Consider the following 23,737-nt stretch of genomic DNA (forward strand, 5'->3'; position numbering starts at 1 on the left):
TACTTTAATCACGTCTTTCTAAAGTGCTTCCAGATGCAAGCACATATTTGATTGCAGTTTATGGCACATGCTTATGCACTGATAAACTAGTAAGACCTGCATCCAAAACCTTTTAGATCAATAGACAGCATCACTATTGCTACAATCAGTGGATCAGTGTTGCCAGTTTTCTGAAAGTGTTCAGTAATAGTAAAAGATTTAGAATAATTACAGTCGTTTAGTAATCTGATGAGTTTTTCTGCAACAGAAAATGCTTTTCCTTTTTCTTCCTTCCCCATGAAACAGTCCAGAAGTTTATTCATGGTTCAGTTAGTTTCTACTGACAGTAGGCAAAGCCCCCATCCAAATAGAGAGGCTGGACAGCCATTGCATTCTCTAGTGCCAGAGTATGTGCTTAGTACACTCATATTTATACACAAGAAATCCTAATGCATGCGCTGCAAGATTAGAACATTCTGGACCTCAGAAAGCCTCAGACAAATGCACTGAAGATGCTAATGTAGGCGGTAAAATGCCTTTCCTTTCCCTCCCCCCCCCTCCGCCCCCAACTGGGAAATTCATGTCTGTTCATAGCATCCGTTTACCAGAGGGCTGGAGATACAGTAGCCAGATCCTGTGCCCTGCTGCTTTCCCACAGAGCAACCCTTGTGAGCACAGGTAGTGCCCCTAAGGGAAACAACACACAGGAAAAGGATGGGATGAGTTTCCCATGAAATGTGATAAATGGCTGGAAATGCATGCAAGATAAGTGAGGCACATACTGGTTTTGCAGAAGGCTCAGTCCCACTTGTGGTTCACCCATTTTTTCTTTCCAAAGAGAAATTATTAGCAAAGTGACCAGCAGGTCACTCAGTGCTAAATCAGATTTTRTAAGAGTTCAAGCAGGCATTTATGGAGAGCTGAAAAATAAAGCAGCTCTCTGTAGTGCCTGGATGGTGGGAGGTAGATGAAGCTGCTACCTCGTTGTACAGAACCTCTCCTGAAAGTCTCTTAACTCATGGAGAGTAATGTGAGGATCTAGGGTACTAAACAAGAGGAAAAGCATGGAATAGATACATAATAGCCACATAATAAATTTCCTGGAAGAACTGGTGGCTTTGGGACAGATAGAAGTTCTCATCTTACGGGTGAGAAAACTAAGAGCTTGGAAGCGCTTAGTGTAGCAAAGGTAAAATTGGAGTATTTTGCAAAGGCTCAGTGACTGAAAGCTAAGAAAATGAACCTCTGCTTCATATATTCATAAACAACAACAAAGTGGGAGATCAGGAAGAGACTGATGGTGAAGTCCAGTCAGGTCATGCCAGGTAGAAGCATTTGTTGGAAGCTTCAAGAAAAAGACTGTATGAGAGATGCACAGAAATGCATTTCTCTGAATTGTTTCAAATGTTGGGGTAAAGTGAACTCAGTTTTGGCTTGGAGGCTGCATGGTGCTGGGATTTTACGGAAAGTTTTTATTTGGCTCAGTAAAGACATCCCAAATACTGATAAACTAGAAAGGACTGTGCCAGTACTTCTCTCATGCAGTGATAGAGAAAAACACCTATGATAGAAAAATACAATGAATCTAGAAACACAGTTTCTATTCAATCACAGTTCTGCGGATAGGCTGTATATAAAATCAYTTTAGATCTATTAGACGTGAGTTGGTAGAATTGCTCTATAAAGAGGAGAAATAACAGAAGCCTGGTAATCAAACATGCTAAATTAAAAAAAAATCTGGAGGGAAAATATTTATTGCAGTAAGATTGAAGCACTTAAAATCTTTTCAGTTAGAGTCTCACACTAGCCTTTGTGCACCAGTGGCATTTAAATTAAAACCAGTAGTTTTCCATAAATAGGAAAGTTAGTTTTGATGAAGGGAACATTTTTGATGAAAACAGCTGCCACTTGAAATCCCTGATTGCATTTATAAAGAAACTATTGTCCTTTGAACACCATCCTTTTGGCATACTGTTGATTACAATAAAATTAAATGCAAGTACTGAGAGATATCAACATATGTGTATGTGCATGTGTATATTTATATGTGTAACTTCAAATTTGAATTAATTGGGRATTTCAGTTTATCTAAGTCAAATGCAGATGCACTCTTATGATCCCTCTTCCCCAGATCTGGTCAGACAGGAAATAYTTACTATTCCTTGACAGCTGTGAGATAAGCACTGCTCCATTTTGAGCAGAGTATGAATGCAACACTTCCACACTACACATGCTTGTGTGAAGACCTGAAAATAATTGCTAATAGTGGACATCTAGGATAATACATAGTTCTAACTAACAAAGACTGGAAAACATGGTATAGTAATCTGTAGAATTGTCACAAGAAGTTATTTTTCAAAAATTATTTGATTGCTGTTTCTTGCAAGCAGTATGTCTTGGTGTCATCATTTCACAATATTCTCCTTTAAAAAAAGAAAACAGCTACTACTTTTTATTGTATGATTATTTGTATAACTAAGATTAGTGGCTTTGATCCATTAAATTGTCCCTGCTATATCTGTTTTCAAATTCTACAGTGAGGAAGTAAGGTCAGTTTGCTTAGATGTACATTTAAAATGGATGCCAAGGTAATCTTCCAGTGCAATACTTGTAATAAGGAAGGAGCCATTACTCTATGAAACAGCATCTTTTTTAAATGTGATTTGTGCTAAAATAACAAAGATATAAACTGGAAGTCTGAATCCATTACTGATGTTGCCCACTTGTTTAGCCTGTGTTCAGAGAAATCTAAACCGTCCCTCTATTAGTGCTTTTCAGTCAGTGGTGGTTGCTGGCAAGGTTCATTAAAGTCTCTATTTTCAGGAAATTTCTCTTCTTATTCTGCTTTCACTATCTTGTCCTTACAARGGTATCTTATTGTATATTCATAAGGAGCATAAATTCTATTTCAGCATATGAAGCATATGATGTCTTTGATAGAATTCATAGAGCAGCTACTATTTTATAGATGGGCTATATTTATATTGAGCAATTGCTGTTGCTCATCTCGTATATTATGTTATGCACGTTAGTATTTTCTGCACTCTGAAACTTGGGAGAAAAATAACTTGGGACAAATAAATTTTGCTTAGTTTTTATTTTATCTTTTATCCACAGGAGTATAATTTTCCAAATCTTGAATGCTTAAACTGTTAAGTAATATATTTTTTTGCAAGTGTTTCATTAAGTGCAGCAGATGGCTAAACGTCCTTCTGTATCGACACTATCCCAGATGTAGAGCAGGGAGGAAAAGCTTCCTGAAAGAACAGCACTGAGAGTCACTGGCTCCTTTAGTGTAGTGCTCTCTAATACAAGGTAYTTACACGGGCAATGTTGGACTCTTGAAGAGTGTATTGTATTTTTAAAGACCTGAGCTCCTGAGATTGGGTTAAAATCTTGTTTTTCTTTTAAAAAAATTAAGTGAAAAATTACAAAGTCCAAATTGTTAGAGAAAAGAACTAGAAAACAAGATTTAGGGTAAACTCAAGTCATCAGTAGATGACCGTATTTTTTAATCTAATTTAATTTTCTAATGTCACAGTACTTTTAAGTCTTACCTAGAGTTTGTACATGCTAATATTATAACTCCTGTAGAGGCATACAGTATGTACATGTGTATAGATAYAGAAAAGGGAGAGATCACCTTCAAAATGTCATCTGATCTCTGTAGTCCTTACTAGCTGAAGGTAGCTGAACACATGATAAATAGAACAAAAATAAGATAGCACAAAAGGGTAATTGGCAATTCAATCAATAAATAGACCACAATGTAAATACCTGTTGATGTTCATAGTGTCTGAGATCACTGAGAGAGGTTCAGTGCTTCTGCTGCTTTCTACTGCTTTAGCAATCTTGTAGCCATAAACGTGCCTTATAATTGGCAATTAAATAGGGTTTATGGCTGCTTTGTGTTACTCAAGTGATGCAAAAGATCGGCATGTACCAATGAAACTAGCCTATTGTTTTGCTTTTTTAAAAAAGACCTGAGCAACATAAGGTAATCCGAACGCCCTGTACTTAAAAGCAATACATCCTGCACGTTGGATGGTCCTCTCCCTCCCTAAATTTAATCGCAAAAGAAGTTACTTGAATGAACTAATTGCTTATAGGCTATTTTGCCAGTAAGGACCATTCCACTCATCTAGCAGTTGGAGCATGTGGATACTGGAGACTCAGACTGCAGCCTTAACCAGGAAGAAAGACGGCAAACAGCAGGGGAGGTACCAGGCTGGACAGGAAGGTAGGCAGCAACTGGAGAGCAGGGGCATCAGGGACCCGACAGAGAGGATTTAGCAACAGACAAAACCTGCAGCTGGGAGCAGGAGGGCCTTAAACTGAACCTTTCCTCCTCCTTGTTTTCTGTTTAGTATCTCCCATTACATGTGTCTTATATTCCTTTTGAGAAAGCAGCTTTTGTTTACTCTGCCTAATTCTACTGAAAGTTACATTCCACAGTAGTAAAAGATCTGTGATGATTTATCTTTGTGGTAGATGCTTCAGCATAGTGATTTTCCCCCAAAGCTTTTCTTGAGTCAGTTTCGAATCGTGTTCATCTGCCTCTCTTCCACATCATTACGTACTAGCTTAGACTGTGTGCTGTATGTCATATTTTGTATGTCATAATCTTATTACATATGTTATTCTTTTCTATTACATTATTCTTACAGATAAGAAGAAAAATAAGTAAATAACCAATATGGCAACTATAGCTTACTAAGAAATTTGTATTTCCAAGAACGGTACTTTGCAACTTTGACTTCTCATAGGAGATTTTAAGAGCATTTTACATCCTCTAATGAATTACATAAGCCTAGATAATTGTTAGGCATTAGGGTGCTTATAGATTAAAACAAAAGCAGAACCAAAAAAAAGAAAAAAAAGAAAAAAAAAAGAAAAAGTGATCATTCAGTTTGATTTCCTATCTGCGCTGACCGGAACATTCTTCTCAATGAATTCCTGTTTGAGGTAAAGTATGGTTTTTAGAACACAACATCCAATCTTGATTTAAAATGGTCAGGGACAGAKAATCTTTCATGACCTTTGAGAAGGTGTTCCAGTGGTTAAGCACTGTTCCCTGCATATCTCCATCATATATCCGAATTTGTCCATTGGAACCTGTTTATAATTTTGCCTATTTCTTAGAAGAGGCTGCTGTCAGAACACTTTTAGACAGAGATCAAGTCAGACATCATTTTCATATTGTAAATGGAGTCACATTAAAAAGAGTACAGTCCAGTCCTTTATTTTCAAGGTTCTTCAGCGAGTTTCTTGAATTGTTCACACCAGACCTTGCTACAGCTTTCCAACAGTGGTTGCTTGAGTGCCAAGTATACAGTTAATCCAAGATCTGTAGTCTTTTTCAGGGTTCTTCCATGTAGGCCTCCAGGGATGCATTTTTTCCTTTAGCCCCAGCAGTACATCGGGAGCTCATGTTCAGCAGAGTCACGTCCGCTTTTGTTGCCAAGACTTTTTAAGAATTGTTGCCCCCCAGCATAAACTCTCTGCCAGGAGGACCCTACTCTCTTGTTTGATTTATAGATGCATAAATTGGCACTCAGAGTGAAGTGACTTGCCCAGAGGCTCAGAGTGGCAGATTCTGGAAGGAACCATCAAAATCCTAAGTATCATTCTGTGTCTTTGCCAATGGACTATTCATTTGCTTGTTTCTTCCCTTGTACTGAATGTCCTACATGACTGAATGCTTCCCTGGTTTCTGTGCATGCACTGAGACTGTACATACTCTCTTATTTTGGACTTGATATAGTTGAGTCTAATGAACAGAGTATACTTCAGAGATTGCAAGAGGATAATGCTTAAGCTTTAAGCATAATGCTTAAAACTATTATTACAAAATCTTATCAATAAGATTAATTGTTACCTGGAATCATGTGATCAATAAAATACTAATTCTCAAGTGTACTACAAAACGTCTTTCATTTATCCACATCAAATTCAGGACTGAAATTCCTGCATTGCTGCTGGGCCCTGTTCAGGGTGGTACTCTTCCCGTGATTCCTCTGGAGAGCTGATACCATGCTGGTTTGTAACATTCATTAGCAGCCCAACCATTTTTTTTTTTCAGTGATCACCTCAGGTTATGCCCATTTCAAATGTTTCTGCTTTTAAGAATTGCCTCAAGAAATGAATTATTTCAAGAAAAAGCTCAAAACTGAAATCCGCTTTGGGCTGAATGCAGAGGATTCCTTTTGGCTGGAAATGGTTTAATGTTACCAGCATGACACCCTTGCATGAGGGGCAGAAGCTGTCATTTCCTTTCTCAGAAGGTGGAAGACCATTCCCTGATACTGAGCGAAAGAAGACGACTGATTTTTAGGAATACTGTCATCCTCAAACACATTTATTTGAATGGAGCAAGCATTTTACTGAAGAAGCAACTTGATCACTTACAGCATCAAACTACATTTGAAAAGAAAATTGAATCCCATGAAGAGCGGAACCAGCTTGAAGTTAATAGGTATTCTTAACAATTTATTGAACAGTTCTTTGTCTTTCTTATAATGAAGGAGGAATTTTCTTTTAGCAGAGACTCCCCGTGTCTGGTCACCTGGCCTCCATGCTGATCCTTAACATCTCTGCTGGATCTTCTATGTTCTTGCAGGGAATGGGGGTGGATGCCTTGCTGCAGATGACTAGGAAACTGCCTGGCCAGCAGGAGGGTTGAAATATCAATGTAATGAACAATTCTGGTCTGTCAGCCTGCACCAGGAAGGACTAGCTTGGACAAGGATAGGTGCTGTATCAAGGAGAAGCAAGCAGCAAGCAGTTCATGCAAGTCTTCAGGGATATGAAGCTCCTGGCCCATCACACACTAGGTAAGAAAGTGCTTCTGAGCACTGTGGCATCTGTCAGACCATCCACTCTGTATCTTTGAGTTGGCAACTGGCAGAGCCACTGGAGAGGTAATGGTTGCTCTCTTCAGGCTGGCCCACGTGCTGGGTATGGAGGAGCACACTGGAGCCAACCGTGGCAGGAGGTGGCAGAGGCTGGGCTCTGTGCTGCCTAGCACAAGCTGCTGCACTCATGCGTTGAGTTCCTCTCTGACTCCATCAGGCTTCAGAAGCTGGCCAGATGCCCTTCAGCCTCCTGATCGGTTCCAGCCTGGTGCCACTGCTGCCTCATCCTGCCTGCCAGCAAATGCGGGGCTGGCTGCTGCAGTGAARGTGATCGTGGGGCTTACAGATGCTGCTTTACTCACCGTCACTGAGACTTGCAACACTGCGAGCCAGTCTGTCAGCACCTCTGGCAGCCTCTGTGACAGGCAGGCTGCGGTGTGTACGAGCTCTTCTCGGCCACCACCACAGAGAGCGTGGATGGGGTGGAGGCTCCCTGTGCCAAATGGGGGGCAAAGTCCCTCTGTGGCCCGGGGTGTCTTTCCCTGCTGCGCTGATCTCATGGATAGGGGGAAAACCAGTAACTGACAGAAGATACTTAGGAAGCAAAATAAGAGCAAGGCCAGCAAAGAGTGACTCTTTCTCCTGTATGCAGTACCTTCCTGTGACAGTTCTTGAGTTAAAATACAAATGGCAGCTACGTGCTAGACTGTTAAATGCATTAGAAGCATTTGGAGGRTTAAAATGAAAGCTCATTGGAACGAAGCATAGTAGGGAGATGAAAGAKCAACAGAGACATCTTTAGCTAGTCAATACAAAATCAATGGCTTTTGGGAGATTGGTAGAAATGGTGTTTTATACTACTAATATGCTGAGTTTTCAAAGCTGTAAATCTGCTGTCCTATTTATATGCTAAGCTAAGTAAAAGACAACCTCAACTATTTTTATTTTTAGGGKTTTTTTTGTTCTGTTTTTTTCTCCAGTTAAGGAGTCCACATAAAATTGGAAAAGCAATCCTTGTCTGGCTTGGGTAAATAGAAAAATTGGCTTGTCTTTAAGTGATTGATTTCTTTGAAATTACTGTGAAAGCTTCTTTTAAATAGATCAATATGAGTGACAAAATAAGCAAAGCAACTCCTTCCCTTATCCCCTCCTATGTTAGGAGTATTTTTTAAAATTTTGTCTTATAGTCAGGAAGTAGAGTGTAAGATAACCTGCTACTAACACGCTTCTTAAATGACATACAGTTATCATGACTGCAGTAGTAAATGATATGTGTAAAGAAGTTTTACAAGTTTTTAGATTTTTTTTTGACAGTTGTAACCTCTGTGAAACTCAGGCTGAAGTTCTGTTAAAGAAAGCTTTTTTTGTGGAGAAGAAAGAAAGGAGAAGGTAATGTTAGCAACTCAGCTTCTAAGAAGAGTTAGAAAAATACAATATTTTAACTAGCAACTCTTTCTGTGAACTACCTTTAAAGATTTCTGCAGTTTAAACAGCTGGGGAGAGATGAGCCAAATTTGGCAGGGAATTTTGTAATAGTTCACGAAGAGGCTGAGTTTGATTTTAGTGCATTATAAACTATTAAGCATGGACAGTGCAATTTAATACTAAAAATGCAAAGTGCTAAGCTAAGGAATCTGCTGAGCATGCTTATGCACTGTTAGCTGCATGTTGGATAGTTTAAATTTGAGATGTTGCTAGGAATTAGAATGATAACAAAAATAAAACAGGCATCAGTAGATAATGTAAAACATACCAGGGCTCAGTAAGGGTTCTGCTTTTAAAATTGATCAATCTCCTCCCTAAAATTTATGATGGTAAGCAATCATCTTACACTGCCTGTCACCAAAGTCCTAACCCTGCAGGTTAGCCTGTGTAGGGACCTGAATTTGTCTGCACAGTGATTTTCAAAGCCAACATGTAATGAAGGAGTCAAGAATATGTATTCACACAACCCAAAATTTTTTCACTTTTTGACTGTTCAGCATTCACATTCTGTCATTGAAATCTGCTGCTATGGAATACTTTACAGTGCTTAAAGCAATTTGTAGTTATATCTAAGGATAGCACAAAGTCACTGTTTTAAAATGAAGAGAAAAAGTGTTTTATAGAAAGTGTGTTCTGAGGTCTGTTTTCTGAGCCTGTGTGTGTTTGATTCCTGTCATAATGGCAATGAAGTTGAGGAAGGAAGCCAACCCAGAGACCTCATCATATGAAAGCAAATTTTACTTCACTGGTACACCATAAAAGTCTGATACCTTTGGAGAACTCTCTCACAAGTCTAATGTAATGGAAAATATACATTTACTGCCAATCATCAGAAATGAGAGGGGAGGTAAAGCAGCTGAGACTGAGATGAAAATCAATACAGCTGGTTAACCTCACTGCAAACTCAGAAACCTTTTTCCTCTGCCATGTATTTCCGTTCTTCTAAATAAATCCTAGCACAGTTTTCTCTCCAATCTCCCACTAAGATACTTTGTAGTTCCTGCCTGTCCTGCTTTGTGGGAAACACAGGTGCCTGGTGGTATATTTTTCAGAACTGCCTCTTTGGTCATTAGTGCTTGTTCCCCACAGCAGCATCTGTTGAGCTCTGAATCTCTCAGGATTTTCCAGAACAGAGGTACCATGGCACAGGGAATTTGTATTGCTTGCGCCTTCAGTTATTGCCACAGCTTAAACCAATGCTGTGGAAACACCTATACAGGGCATGGATTGGGACAACTCAGCCCAAAAGGACTCACCAGCAAYGCAGAAGGGAGTTTCTAAGGTCAGAAGAAAAATAAAACTGCCTGGAATGGCTGCAGCTTGTGCAGGCCTCCGAGAGGCAGCTGAGGCCTGACGTTCTTGGCCTTGCAGCTTGCCAAAGAACAATTGGACACAGCATGAGGATTTAGAAAAATGAATAAATATTTGGGGAGTGCAGGAGTGGAATGAGTCTACTTTCCTGGGTAGCCTGTTTAAAGACACAGTTTGGCTGCCAGATCTGTCTGCAGGTCAGTCAAATGGCCAATGAGGAGTCCAGGGCACCTATCTTTGTATTTTATAATTGCCTGCCTGGCTCAAATCCTAGGTTTGTTGCAGATKTTTTGTATGCAGATTTGTTTACAAATGACATACATAAGCTTTTGAGCAGTAATACTGTGAAGCAGAAAAAATGCTTTTACAGATAACTTTTAGAAAGCTAGAAACTGTTGAAAGTTAGTATCAAAAATCATAAATTGCTACAGTTTGACTTACATAGTTGATATTCCCAGGTTTTATTCATATTTGTGTGGCTGATGTGGAGTAGACTGTGCTGGATATGTGACAGCTGTCCACATTGAGAAGTACCAAGAAGTACTGCTGGCTCAATCCTCCTGACAGTTCAAGTCAAATCATCTTTGAGTAAGCTGTAGTAAAGGTCCATTTGTTCAAGCCTTTTGAGCTTTATGTTTGCTTCGTATGTCTGAAACCAAACTAGAGATTTGGCACTACAGTTTTAGCATATGCTTACGTAAACAGCTGCACTGTGCTGGACGCTCATGAATCTTAAAAGTTGAAATATGCCTCTTTAAAGTAATTATAATTAGAATTTGATGTATTGTTTGCCTATTTACATTAGCAAATAATACAGTGCAATAGGAGGAAAATCATAAAGCAAAACATTTGGTCCTGAGGACCTAATGTCCACACTTGGGAATGCTCTCAGGAGTTTTACTTCAGACCAGCTCCAGTCTGGTTTGGTGGACTTTGGTGGTTCATTTATGATTGGAGAGCATATTGTTCGTAAACAAGCAGCCTCACACTTTTTTTTCTCTTGTACTCTTATTCAGTGATGTTTATCTTTGACAAGAGATGTGTGTGATGTTCTGGTGTAGGCTTTAGTTGTGTGCATGACATGTAAGAAGTAGCAGAATGAAATGGAAGTTAAACGTATGTTGATTTAAGAAGGTTATAAAATGGGATCCTAGTTTATAAATACCCGGACACGTTGATGAGGTTTTACTACATATTTTGATGAAATTAATGTTTTAGGACCATGGAGATTATTGGCTGAAACAGGTTATAGTCCATCTGCTCAATAYGCCTTCTGTGGTGTCAGCCAGTTCCAGGGACTTCAGAGTTTAGAAGCCCCTCTATTAGATGACTGTGTGATAAAAAAGCCCCAGGGTAATGTCCCTGAGGTCTGCATCTTATTCTTTTTTGTTTACATGACATTAAGCAGAATATTTTGAAAACAGTTTAGTCAGAAAACATATCTGGTTTACTTCATATATAGGAAGAGATTGGCAATATAGAAGAGCTCTCACTGTTCAAGCTTTAGGTGCACATGGACAACATACAAGCCTCCCTGTAGCATCTTCAKACGGCTTCTAACATGCTCTATAGAGATCTTATACAAGCTATAAGGTTACTGAAATTGATTTTCCATTTTAGTAGATCAGTTGAATCAATTTGGAAGCTGCCTTGTCTGATGAAAATACTTGTTAATGAGGGAGCAAGTTTCTATTCATCCATATTTGTTCATTTTGCAAAGAGATAGGCCCCAAGACAAAAGTTATTTGGACTTCTGAGCCCAACTGGTTATCTCTATGGAAACACAGTATTAATGCTTTTATCACAAATACTGCTTTCTCCCTTTCAGGTGTTGATAAAATGAACATATTTTGGACTGTGCTTGCCTATAATTTTAGTACCTTTCTGCCGTCCTTCTGCATCAGTAGTTACCTTGAATCTTTTCGGCTAATGCTTTCAAAAGTTGCAGCTTGGGTATTTAAAAATAATATTTAAATATTGTGAAGCATTCATATGTTCTATGAGACAGTCTTCTAAACAACTGCAGTGTTGATTTTTCTCTGTATTTTTATTATCTAAAATACTGCACAGTATATTGAAACATTCTGTATTTAAATGCTATTGGTATACCTCCTTGGGCATTTTTTTTTCCTGTCTTCTCCAACGCATGTTTATGAACAAGCACATTTCATTAGGTTTCTCTTTGACATCTGTATATTTTGTAGAAACTGGAGATGCAGTAACTAGTCACTTGAAATTCCATAGAAGACCTGGTTTTGCTCCATCCACTCCTCCCAGGTTGATAGGGCTGGCTGCAGGAATCGCTTACGCAACACAAGTTGGCACTTGTGAAACACAGATGCCCAGGACGGCAGTGAAACTTTCCACTCAGTGCACAAGGGTGTAATTTTTTCTTTCTCCACGTTTCTCCTTCTTCCTCTGCCTCGTAAATGTATTGGACAGCTTTCACTGCTGGCTTAGCTGTTGACAGTGGAGAGCTGTGGAAAACTAATGCAGCTGTTCTTTTAGAAGCCATTTTTTTCAGTGAAAATGAGGCTGAGTGCATAGAGTTTATACTGTGTGTTTGCAGTATATAGAACAGCATGAAGCTGGCAGTTGTGTGTACCTGAGGTCTGCCTGTGTCTCTGCCAATCTTCACGTTCATATTCTTCAAAATGTAGGTGCATGAGAAGATCCTGACAAAATCCAGTTCTACCTGAAACTTGCATTTTCTTACTCTGCTTGAATCTTGTTGATATTTGTGCTCTCAGTAAAATACTCTGCAGGTCAAATATCTAGGGCATTTGTTTCTTTGATGTGTATTCTTTCTCCCTCTTCTCCAAGCAACTACCATCAAATTCTCCTGAAATGGTATCAAACTTTTGCTTGCTCAGAAAATCACTTGAGTGAGTTCTTATTTCAATAATATTCACAAAATCTGTCTTTGAACAAAAACAAAGCCTGTGACAAGAAGCAGTGTTGGGAGTCTAGTTTGTTTTAGTACTGAAACTAACATGAAAATGAAATTACTTTCACTTTACTTTGGGACAGAACAGAGGAAGAAAATCTTTGCAGCATGCATGCTTACATAAAAAACCCACACGAAAATGGCTTATATTGTTTCATTATAAAACAGACAAACCGAAAAGCTCTGCCTTGTCAAGTGGTTCTTTCAGCGACTGACACTTGGAAATTCAAGCCTGTGGATTTTATTCGTAYGTCTCTTACTAAGCAGTACATTTTGAATTCTCAAAAGCAATAATACAAAGGTGAGAAATGGACAGCCTCCTCTGGGAGCTTTGTTCTGGGATATTTATTTCTTTTTGTTATATWTAGGCATGAAGTAAGAATTGGTAGCGGGAGACCCTCACATAGACAAGAGGACCTCTCATGTCCCTTCTGCAAGTTTTTAGCCTGCTTCTCTTTGAGAACAGACAGTTGATTCACACCCATGTCATGTACTATCTGATGCTGTGCTGATGACCCCTACTGCTTCTTCATGCTCTCTTTTAGGGAGACCACCCTTCTTAAGGGTAGCGTTGAATTGGAAACAACTTTATGGACTTGCTTTTTGTTATGCGAATTAACTACTTGAATTACTTGTCATTCTGCTGTGTTTATGGACTTGCCTGTTCCTTACATGAACCAGTTTAATTAGTTGTGTCAGTTCCAGTRTTTGCAAAAAGATTTACAATGGTTGATCTCTGCTGATATTTCTACTCTGCAGTCTCCATTATACATGGTGTTACCACTCCACAAGCGAACACGCGTACCTGGAGATCATGCTGTGATGATTTCTTAAGGAAAGTGCAGTGTGTGTGTGCGTGTGTGTGTGYGCGCGCACGCGCATGTGTGTACATGTGTGTCTTCTTTTATAGGACGAGATACTTGATTTGTTTAGTTCTCCAATTTATTTTGCTTTAGTTATTGGTTACACATAGCTTCTTATTCAATGGCAAAAGCATGTGGTGGATGTCATACTAGTAAAATGAAGATTTAAGAAATGCATAGAATAATTTGAAATACTGGATGTTACAATTATTGTTTTAATAATCTTTTATGTTTCTCTGAATATTAAAATAAAATTAAAAGCAGTCCAGATTGCTTGAAATTTCTTGTAGGTTACTTTGAAACATACCTGCAGTTTATAAATCAAACAGCAGTGCTGGCTTTGTAAGATGTTTTCCATCAGTGTTATAAATATTTTTCTCATTTTTGATTTTTCTTCCTCTTTGGCCTTTTGTATGCCTCTGGTGCCAGCTTTCCTGTTGAATGTGTCCCAAAACAAACGAAGCATTTTGTGTTCAAAGCTACTTGAGGAAAATGGTTATATTATAGCTTCTTATTTGCAGTCTGATTTCTGTACATCTTATGAGATTCATTAGTTTAAACTGGGATGTAGTTAAAAAAGATGCTCAACATATTATAGAAAGAATGTAGATCAATTTATTTATCTTATAATTAAAGAGATTTAATAATCAGATCTGAAATGGAGACAACCTTAATTATTCCAAGTGASAATATAAGTTCTGTTCTCCTTAGTGTGATTAAGGAGTTTTCCATTATTATATCGGGCAAGAGCTTAAAAGACAAGTGAATTTTTAAACTGTTATTTTATGTTAAGGAGAGCATTGCTTTTATTCTGACTTGTAATAACTACTATTTTATTGTATCTACTTTGACATATATGTTTACAAATGGAAATATGAGGAGTTTATGTGTTAATTGACCAAGTAGATATGGAGTATTTTAATATTCAAATGAATTGTGCTCTAGTAGCCTTAGACCTATCTGTGTTGTCACTAGGAAAATTAATAGATAAATATAAAAGAATATTATCAGTGTCTTCTCAAAAAGAGGTGTATTGAAGTGATACAGAAATTACTCATTCCTAAATAATATGATCAGGTGAGTTGAGTCTGATTCCTTGAAGGTACCTATGACTGCCACATTGCCATGTGACACAATGAAGGATTTAATATAGCTATGTTTGCCTTTATGAGCACAATAAATAAATCTTGAAAATTCAGAAGGCCTCAATCATTACCTCATTTAAATTAGCCTTTAACTGATATGTTCAACTAGATCTCAAAATAGAAATCATATAAAATTAACAGACCTCAAGTTAAACTTAGTAAAGCATGTGTTTTTCTAACTGCATTTTATTGCCTTCCTTTTCTAGGTCTTTAGGGATTTTACACTGCGTATCTGGAAAAACAAGTCACCATTTAAAAACTAAGTCTACGCCATGAATGGTAAGGGGTAGCTGCATTAATGTGTTGTTATTACTTAACTAGTATGAAGTTAACGACTTGGATGAAGGAAGGGCAAGGGCTTATTTTTTGCTTCATGCTTTAAGTAAATATACACCTGAAAGAACTGCTTTTTAAAAAAGTAGTGTCAAATAATGTACACAGTTTTTAAAAACGCTGAGGGTTGATTACTATATACTTGCTGCTMAAAGCTGTAGAGATTATTCAGCTCCTGTATTCCTGCTGCATAGGCCTTCTGATATACACATTTATATTTTTTAATGTATTTTTTTGTATTTTAATTTATTTTATGTTCTAAGATATTCAGCATAGAGTTGCTCACAATTCCTATTCTGTATGATCCAGGTTACCAGTGGTTTTGCTGTCAGGCTGGCAAGCGTTGCCTATTTATGGTGCCTAGCATCTTCCACAAAAGGCCCTGCTTTCAATCTATCGTATGATTCTGGCAAACTGTAATTATTTAAGTTAAAATTCTGCATCTTCCTCACACTTCCCTTTCTGCCCATAAAGTTAGAGGACACGCTTCCTTCCCTTAACATTCAGGTGATGTCTTCTGGGAAGTTTCTTCTGTCCTTCATTTAATGTAGAAGAATGTTAGGGAAGGTGCCTTTTATAGCACTGCAGAAATTTGTTTCAATTTGGGCAAGCTGTAAGTTTTCAGAATAGTTCAGTTTTGCATGCTGAGTAAAGAGATTGAAAAAAAAAATATATTCTTTCCACACTGAAAAAAATATAGCTTAGCTTTGAACTGCTGATTGCCACTTCAATGGAGTGGCTGCACTGGCTGCAGTCAAAGTTGGATTTTGGTGGAGAAGTCCAGAACTGAAAGCAGGAGGACTATATGTTTCCTGTGCTCTCAGTGACTGTGCTTCTGGTCTGGCTTTAACATGGACTAGACAAGGAAGGAAGTTAATTAGGTTAGTACTGTTTGAGGGATATATGTATATATATTTGTATATGCAAGGAAAGAAAGCCCAGAACTGGAAATGTGAATTAGAATTKGACAAGTACAAGAGTGCTTCAAATAAATACTGTAGTTAGGAATAAAAATTGATATTTGTTTCAGTTATTCTGGACCAAATATCAGATTGTTCTCTTCAGACCAATTGTAAGTGGTTATACTGAAYATTTATTTCATTTTAGGGTGGTGATAATTAATTACAACATTGAAATAATAACGTATAACTTCATGATACTGAAGCTTGTTCAACTAAAAAGCAGTTATATCCATGAGGAGTGCAATCTGCTCTTCACTGTGTTTCAAATCTATATGGAATACACTGAAGAAAAAATAGCTGGATTTGCAAGGGGCTGTACTTTAGTGTTTTGTAAAGGTGCTCTAGCTACCACYAGCTTGACTTTCTTATTTTACATTTCAGTTAGTCTCTCAAGGGCTTAGTTGGTCTCTTCAGGTTTCAGCAGGTTTTTGAAAACTTCAAGATCCAGGAGTTTTGCATATCCAGCTTGTTTCCTGAGCAGACTTAATGCTGAACTCTGACAACAGTTCTGTGGTCTGCCCAGGATATTCTGTAGTTTGTGGAAAACTGAAGGAAAAAGKTTCAGAACAGGAATCTCTCGACCTGCAAACTGATTTGCTTATGTTGAACCATTCAATTGTTGAATTTGGTCCTAAGTGAAATGGTGAGGTCGCAAGATCAGAGTTACAGCTAAGAGAGGCAATGGCAAAATGTGGGCATAAATTACTACAGTGGATTTATTCACACTTATTATCACATAAATTTGCGGTATGAGTAAGGGGCCATATTAAAGGCTTAGAATAAAATGAACCAGAAGAGAGAAGAGTATCCTAAAAATACTGTTAAATAGCTGTAAATAGTACACATTTTAAATTATTTTTTAAGAATAAAAATCTGACCTTCTCCTTTGGGGTGCCTGTACATGAAACCCCTGTCTAATTGGGTAAATAAAACCCAATTTATCTTTGGATCCTGTTTCAGGATAAGCTGCCCCTTTCAAAGCAGTCTTCAGAGATATCAAAGATAGCCTGAAACAAACGATTTCGTAGAGAAGTAGACTGGGAATACAAGCTCTGCAGAAAGCAAACAGGGAAGTCTGGAAATTAATCTTTTGGAAGAAAAGCCTAGTAGGAAAGAATGAAGATGCCCATTTAGTAAAGGATGTGCAGGATGATGCCTGCAAGGGATTGCTTGGCAGAGGAAAGCACATGGATGACATTTGGAATGTATTTCTCTCAAAYAAGAATGTAACCTGAAACTCAAGCCCTCAGGAAAATTAACTTAACTCCTRTAGCTCTCAGGAACTCTCTGAAACACTAGCCAGTGAATTAAACCACTGATTTAGAGGTTCCTCAGGTGGCTAAAAAATATATAAGTCTTCAGGGTAGGGAAATTTTTCTAATGTGTTTGTATGTCATCAAGCATAGTGGCAAGAAATGCAAGTTTTATTTATGCCAGTAAGARTGTGGAATGAAAAATCCTTTGGAAATCTATGTTTGAATTTCCTTTTAGGGTCACTTCTACCCCCCCTCCCCCCGAAATATTATCTAATTGGCCACTTAATTTTTGTATGTGTTTTTAGTCCTTGAATTTGTGGGGGAAAGTTGTCAGGGCAGCACCAAAGTAACCATACACATAATACCTAGAATCCAAAGTACAACAGCTCTGGCATTCAGAGTTCAAAATTATTCTGATATTAATACTGTTTCTATACTTCTATTTCATTTTGCTTTTATGGTGCAACTTCTCTTAATATTAGTAATGTATCTTGTGCTACATCCAAGAGCGTTTATCAGAATTAGATAGCACTTGGCTCTGTAAACATATGTAAGAAAAAATATTGCTATTCTGAGAGGATAACAATCAAACATGACAATGGTAAATAACTTCATATATGAAAATTTGGCATCATATATGTGCAATTTTTATGTATTTAATAAAAGAAGTACAAAGTAAGTGTCAGTTATCTAAATCTCTGAATCTTTGAAACCAGTATTTTGACAAGCAGTTTTGCAGAGGTGATTCTCAGTAACAAATTTGAAAGAGGAGAGGTTCATGGCCTTTTAGGAAATACATTTTTTTTTCTTTTAAGTTTTATCAAAAACAAAGAAGTTCCAAGCTCCTAGGTGTAGTCTATTTTATTTATGCTTGAAAAGTTGCCCATGAGTTATGTTCTTACTCTTTCTGTAGTCATGGTGATCCCAGAATCATAGGATAACTGAGGGAGGAAGGGACCTATGGAGGTCTCCAGTCCAGCTTGCTCAAAGGAGGTCTAATTAGAGCTGATTGCTCAGTGCCTTGTCCAGTTGAGTTTTGAACACCTCCAACGATGSATATCCCACAAACTCTTTGGGCAGCATGTGCCAGGGTTTGACCCTTCTCATGGTAATTTTTTTCCCTTATATCTAATCATAATTTCCTATATTTCAACTTGTTTGTAGCTTCTTATCCTGCTGCTGTGCACCCCTGAGAAGAGCCTGGTTCCAGCTTCTCTGTATCCTCTAACCAGGCAGCTGTAGACAGTGGGAAGCTCTGAGCCTTCCCTTCTGAAGGAAGTTGGAGAGGCTCAGCTTCCTCAGCCTCCTCGTACATCCGGTGCCCCAGCCCCTTACCAGCTTGGTGTCCTGCACTGGACTCACTCCAGTATGTGATTCAGAGTAGAAGTCTAATTTGACTTCTCTCTCTCTTTTTTTTTTTTTTTTTTTGTGCATGACCCAACTCTGTTTTCACTCTAGTAGCTTTGTACCCACTTTTCTATCGCCAAGTTCTTTTTGATTTCTTTTTTTCTCCAGTCTGGATAATTTAATAGACATAGTTCTGGTAAACAGTGGACAGAGCTGTCTGTGTTCTACCATGAAGTTTATCATAGTGGCTAACATACAGAACCACAGAATCACACAGAATAGTTGAGGTTGGCAGGCAGCTCTGGAGATTGTCTAGTTCAACCCCCTGCTCAGAGCAGGGTCAGCTACAGCAGGTTGTTCAGGGCCATATCCAGTTGRATTTTGAGTATCTTGAAGAATGGGGAATTCACAATCTCTCTGGGCAGTCTGTTCCAGTGCCTGACCATCCTGAAAGTAAAAAAGTTGTTTCTTGCGTTTAAGTGAAATTTCCTGTATTTCAGTGTGTGCCCATTAYTTCTTGTCTTGGCACTGGGCACCACTGAGAAGAGTTTGGCTCCATCTTCTTTACTGTCCCCCCATCAAGTATTTATATACATTGGTAAGATTCCCCTAAGCCTTCTCTTCACCAGGCTAAATAGTGCAGATCTCTCAGCTTCTCCTCGTATGCCAGATGCTCTAATATCTTATTCATCTTTGTTATCCTTTACCGGACCTGCTGCAGCATGTCACTCTTTCTCTTGTACTGGTGAACCAGTGCTCCAGTTGGGGTCTCAGCAGGGTTGGGAAAAAAGGAAGGATCACCTCCYCTGACTTGCTGGCAATGATCTTCCTAATGCAGYCCAGGATGCTGTTTGCCTTCTTGGCTGCATGGGTGCACTGGTGGCTCATGGTCAACTTGTCCACCAGGACCTTCTCTGCAAAGCTGCCTTCTGGAGTCAGCCCCCAGTCTATATGGGTGCATGGGGTCATTCCTCCACAGATGCAGGTCTTGGCATTTCCCGTTGTTAAACTTCATGAGGCTCCTGTCTGCTTATTTCTCTAGCCTGTTGTGGTCCTTCTGAAGGGCAGCACAACCATCTAGCATACCAACAGCTCCTTCTACTTTTGTATCATCTGCAGACTTGCTGTGGGTACACTCTTCCTGTTACCCAGGAATTAACTGTCATTAATGACAATGCTAAACAATACTGGCTGCAGTATAGATCCCTTGTGTACCCCATTGGTGACTTGCCTCCAGCTGGACTTTGTGACAGTGGTCTCAATCCTCTGAGGCTTGCAGTTCAGTCAGCTTTCAGTCCATCTCACTGTTCATTTATGTAGTCCATACTTCCTCAACTTATCTATGTCAAGATAGCCAGCATCCACTGCTCTACTTTAATCCACCAAGTTAGTCATTTCATTGTAAAAGCCTATCAGATTGGTGAGGCATGATTTCCTTTTTAAATCCATGCTGGCTGCTCCCAGTCACCTTCTTAATATGTTTGGAAATGCTTTCCAGGAGGATTTGCCCCATCACTTTCCAAGAGACTGAGGTGAGGCTGACAGGCCCACAGTTGCCCAGATCCTCCTTTTGGCTCTTCTTGAAGGCAGGAGTGACATTAGCTTTTTTCTGGTCCTCAGGAACCTTCCCAATCACCACAGCCTTTCAAAGACTATTGAGAGYAGCCTCAAAGTAACATCAGACAGCTCCCTCAGCACTCAGGGACCTAGGWATGTCCAGGTTGTTTAAATGTTCCCTAACCTGTTCCTCTTCCACCAAGGGCAAGTCTTTCATGCTCCAGACTTTCTGATGGGTCTCAGAGGCCTGAGATTACTGAAGACCAATGCTACCCATAAAGACTAAGGCAAAGACAATATTGACTACCTTAGCCTTCTCCAGCTCTTTTGCCACCACGTCCCCAGCTACATTAWGCAGCCAGCCTGCATTTTTCCTAGTCTTACTTTTGATGCTGATACACCTGTAGAAGCCATTCTTGTTGCCCTTCATGATGCCCTTACCAGATGGGACTGGTGAGTGAGTGCCAGGTGGGCTTTAGCTTTCCTAACCCCATTCTTGCATACTCAGGCAGTGTCTTTATATGCATCTTTATTCAGAAGATAAAATCCTGGATGATCAGGAATCTATGATGTGAACAGCATCTAAATGACAAATTAAAAGAAAGCACATCAAAACTATCAATAACATGAATATATAATACAACCAAAATAACAGTAACAATTATCATCTAATCCCAGAAATTATTTCTGGGAAAAACTTGCTATAAATGTTTTTCTGTTCTGTATAGAACATGCCTGACCTGCTAGTGAGAGGCAGCATGTTTTGTTTATGTTTCTTTTTTTGTCCTATTGAGTTCATTAATATAAGGTTAATTCCTCAAGATAAGGTTAACTTACGATCCATAGCTTCTTATAGTGAAATTTCAAGCTTTCCCTGATTATTAAGAGTTAATGGTTTTTAGTGATGTGTTATTTAAATAATGGCCAGATATTGGTGTAGAAACTAAGTGCACTTCCTTATTTCTTCAGTGTATTGAGCCACTTAAAAATTACTGCATGCTTTTAGCAAATGAAAACTTCTCTCTTCTAACCTCAGAGTTCGTAGGCAAAAACCAGATCACCTTTGGAAAAGGCTTTATATAACTTTTCTTGGAAAAGATATTTAATTATTTATAATAAAAATTGTATTCCCAGAAAATGGAAGTAGTCTCAGTTTACAACTATCTTTATCTATCCTGCTATATAAACAAAAGTTAAAACATAGTTGGGTGCCTTGGTGGTCCTCTGTAAGTGATAGACGCTTTTAATCTTTATCTTAGTTCAATTTGGGTCCAGTGTTCTGCATGGCTGTTTCATATTGTCAGCTCTGTGCTGACATTAAAGTCAGGTAATTCCTACTTATTCATTATCCTCTTGAATGCCCTTAAGTGAATGTGGTTTCACTGTACTTATGGAGAGGATCAATTAAGATAATCTTGGATTAATCCCATTACACTCTTTGGTCTTGTTTATGGCTGTCTGTGTTGTTGAATGTACACAAACTGCTGAAAAGACAGTATTGTGTTTGTGATGCTTTGTCATTTATCAGAGAATTTCCTTCTTTATAAAAATGTGAATGTATCCCAGTGCTCACAGATGGACAAAACAGAGATATATCAAAAATTTTGTATCATGGTTCTTTAAAAATACTGTCTTTTAGTTACTGACCCTACATACAACCTATAGGGTTGCCTTGATTTGCTCCTGTGAAATTTGTGGTGCTGCTAACAAAACTAACGTTAGTTTCACGTTTCAGTTTTAGGAAGATCAAGACTTTATCAGAATCTAACTTAAAACTACTAATGGAAATTTTTTAAAAAAAAAAAAAAGTAGCTCTTAAGCTGAATTAGTACCTGATGACTATGAAATCAGACTATAAAAAGCAGCCTGAAGTAAGGTACATTTAACTTTTCGAGTTGAAAACTTTAAGCACAATATTTATGGGATCATAAAAAATACTTTGTATTGAAAGAATGCTTTGATAAGCAAACATGGTACAAGCAAGAGGTGTACAGTATTCTATGTACTRTAATTTCAAGTTGAGCTGTAATCATACTCTTGGTGTGTTGGTACCTAGAGGAGTAACTTGTTTCTTCTGAAGGGGGCTCGATTCATTTTCAYTGTGCTAATCCAGAGTTTGTCAGCTTGCTGTCTTTCTTGTATGCTGTGTTTTTCTTATTTTTGCCTGAACGGCAGGTAGGATGATACTGTTAGCACTTTTTGAGTTTGCTTTTTTCTCTTGAGACAGTAATGTGATAGACTTTTAATGTAGCTGCTCTGAACAAATTTTAATTTTTTCATATGCATTTATGGGGAGACAGATGGCCAGAGAAAGATAGAATGACTTTGATTTGTTTTTGTTAACCACCTATTTCTGTTTATGGTGTCGTCTTTAGTGTCACACAGTGAAAAACTAAAAGATCCTGAAATTCATTCATGAAATAAAACCYTTGATATTCCTGGAGGAAAGAAACAAAAAAATAAGCAGTGCGCTCTAAAAGCTGGTACAGCTTTTAAAAAACTGTATTTTATTGTGCTAGGCTTCAAAGGAAAAAAAATGACTTTGTGCTTTCTGAATATTTAACCAAATGAAAATCTAGGAGGACTCTGTCATGTCCACATAGGAGCTCATCTCCTGTGTCATGTATTTGATCGTGGGAATGATCCTCTCCTCATTTTGCGTGTACTTATCAGTGAAGTTTCCCAATTTCTTCTTCCTCATATGACTTTTTTTTTTTTTTTTTCTTTTTGATGCTAATTCTTGCCATTCAGGATGAGCATTCTTGCCTGTATGTCTTAGCAAAATTTCACACAGAGGGAAGGAAGAAGTCTGTAGTCATGTGCAGCTGCATCGTCCAGAAGGAATTAGGATATACAGGGAGCTAACTGTGTGGAGTGGTCGGGGCTGCCAGTGTTTCCCATTGAACGACRTTGTTAAAAGTACTCTGCGTGCAGGAGCATTTCAGGATTGGGTCCTGCAGGCTATGAACAAAATAAGGAGCATTAGTTTTAGTAAAAGAATCATTGATTTTAGTAAGAGGAAAGTGCAGATGATTTGGATGTGAAGTAGTTTGTGTGTGTAAATACAGTATCACGGTATCTGCGATTCTGTGATTTTATGGTTTTGCTTCTTAGATCTTCTTTTCAATATCTAGAAATACTATAGCAGTGGGAACTATTCTGTGAATTCTAACTAACTCCAGCAAATAAAATAGGTAGAGTCCTCCGAGGACTACTATTGGCAAGAATCTTTAGAAGCTGGCACGGCTTTTGGTAAACAGAGTAAGTTAGAATAATTTAAGAATAGTTAAAGCTCTTCATTTTACTATGCAGGCTTTTATGTTTGTGAAGTCAAAAATTGTGACAAAAAGAGGCAAATCCTAAAGTGCAGACTGCTTTCACACGGATTAAAAATGTAGTGCGAACAGCAGCTCRCTCTCATCCCACCGAAAGAAACAGCCACAGCATTAACTACAACAGCGACCACCTTTTTTTTCGCCCCCTCCCCGCTCGGCAGCTCAAAGCCCCGCGCGTACTGCCGCAGCTTTCCCTGTGAGGCTCAGCCGCGCCGCGCTCGCCCTCAGAGCCGCGGGCGATGCCGAGACACGTGCTGCGGCGCCGGCAGACGCTCGCTGCCTTGCGCGGAGGCAGCGCCGGCGGTGCTGCCGCGGGCCGTCGGCGGGCCGCCGGGCAGGGCCTTGCCACCGCCGCGGCGCTCC

The 23,737-nt window shown here is 38.7% G+C and overlaps 1 long non-coding RNA gene across 18 annotated transcripts in view; it reads left to right on the forward strand.

Moving 5' to 3' along the window:
- The window catches only part of LOC146587860 (uncharacterized), a 359,490-nt gene that overhangs the window by 11,599 nt on the left and 324,154 nt on the right, over window positions 1-23,737 (forward strand). For 17 of the 18 annotated variants that reach the window (XR_014897548.1, XR_014897547.1, XR_014897549.1 and 14 more), the window contains exon 2: window positions 14,791-14,863. This is a non-coding gene — a long non-coding RNA (uncharacterized LOC146587860). Of the gene's footprint in view, window positions 1-14,790; window positions 14,864-23,737 lie in introns of those variants that run through there. The other variant, XR_014897544.1, reaches the window with a different exon arrangement.

This window comes from Rhea americana, unplaced genomic scaffold (assembly GCF_003343005.1).
Source record: "Rhea americana isolate MKP2758 unplaced genomic scaffold, rheAme1 scaffold_56, whole genome shotgun sequence".
NCBI classification, from domain to species: Eukaryota; Metazoa; Chordata; class Aves; order Rheiformes; family Rheidae; genus Rhea; species Rhea americana.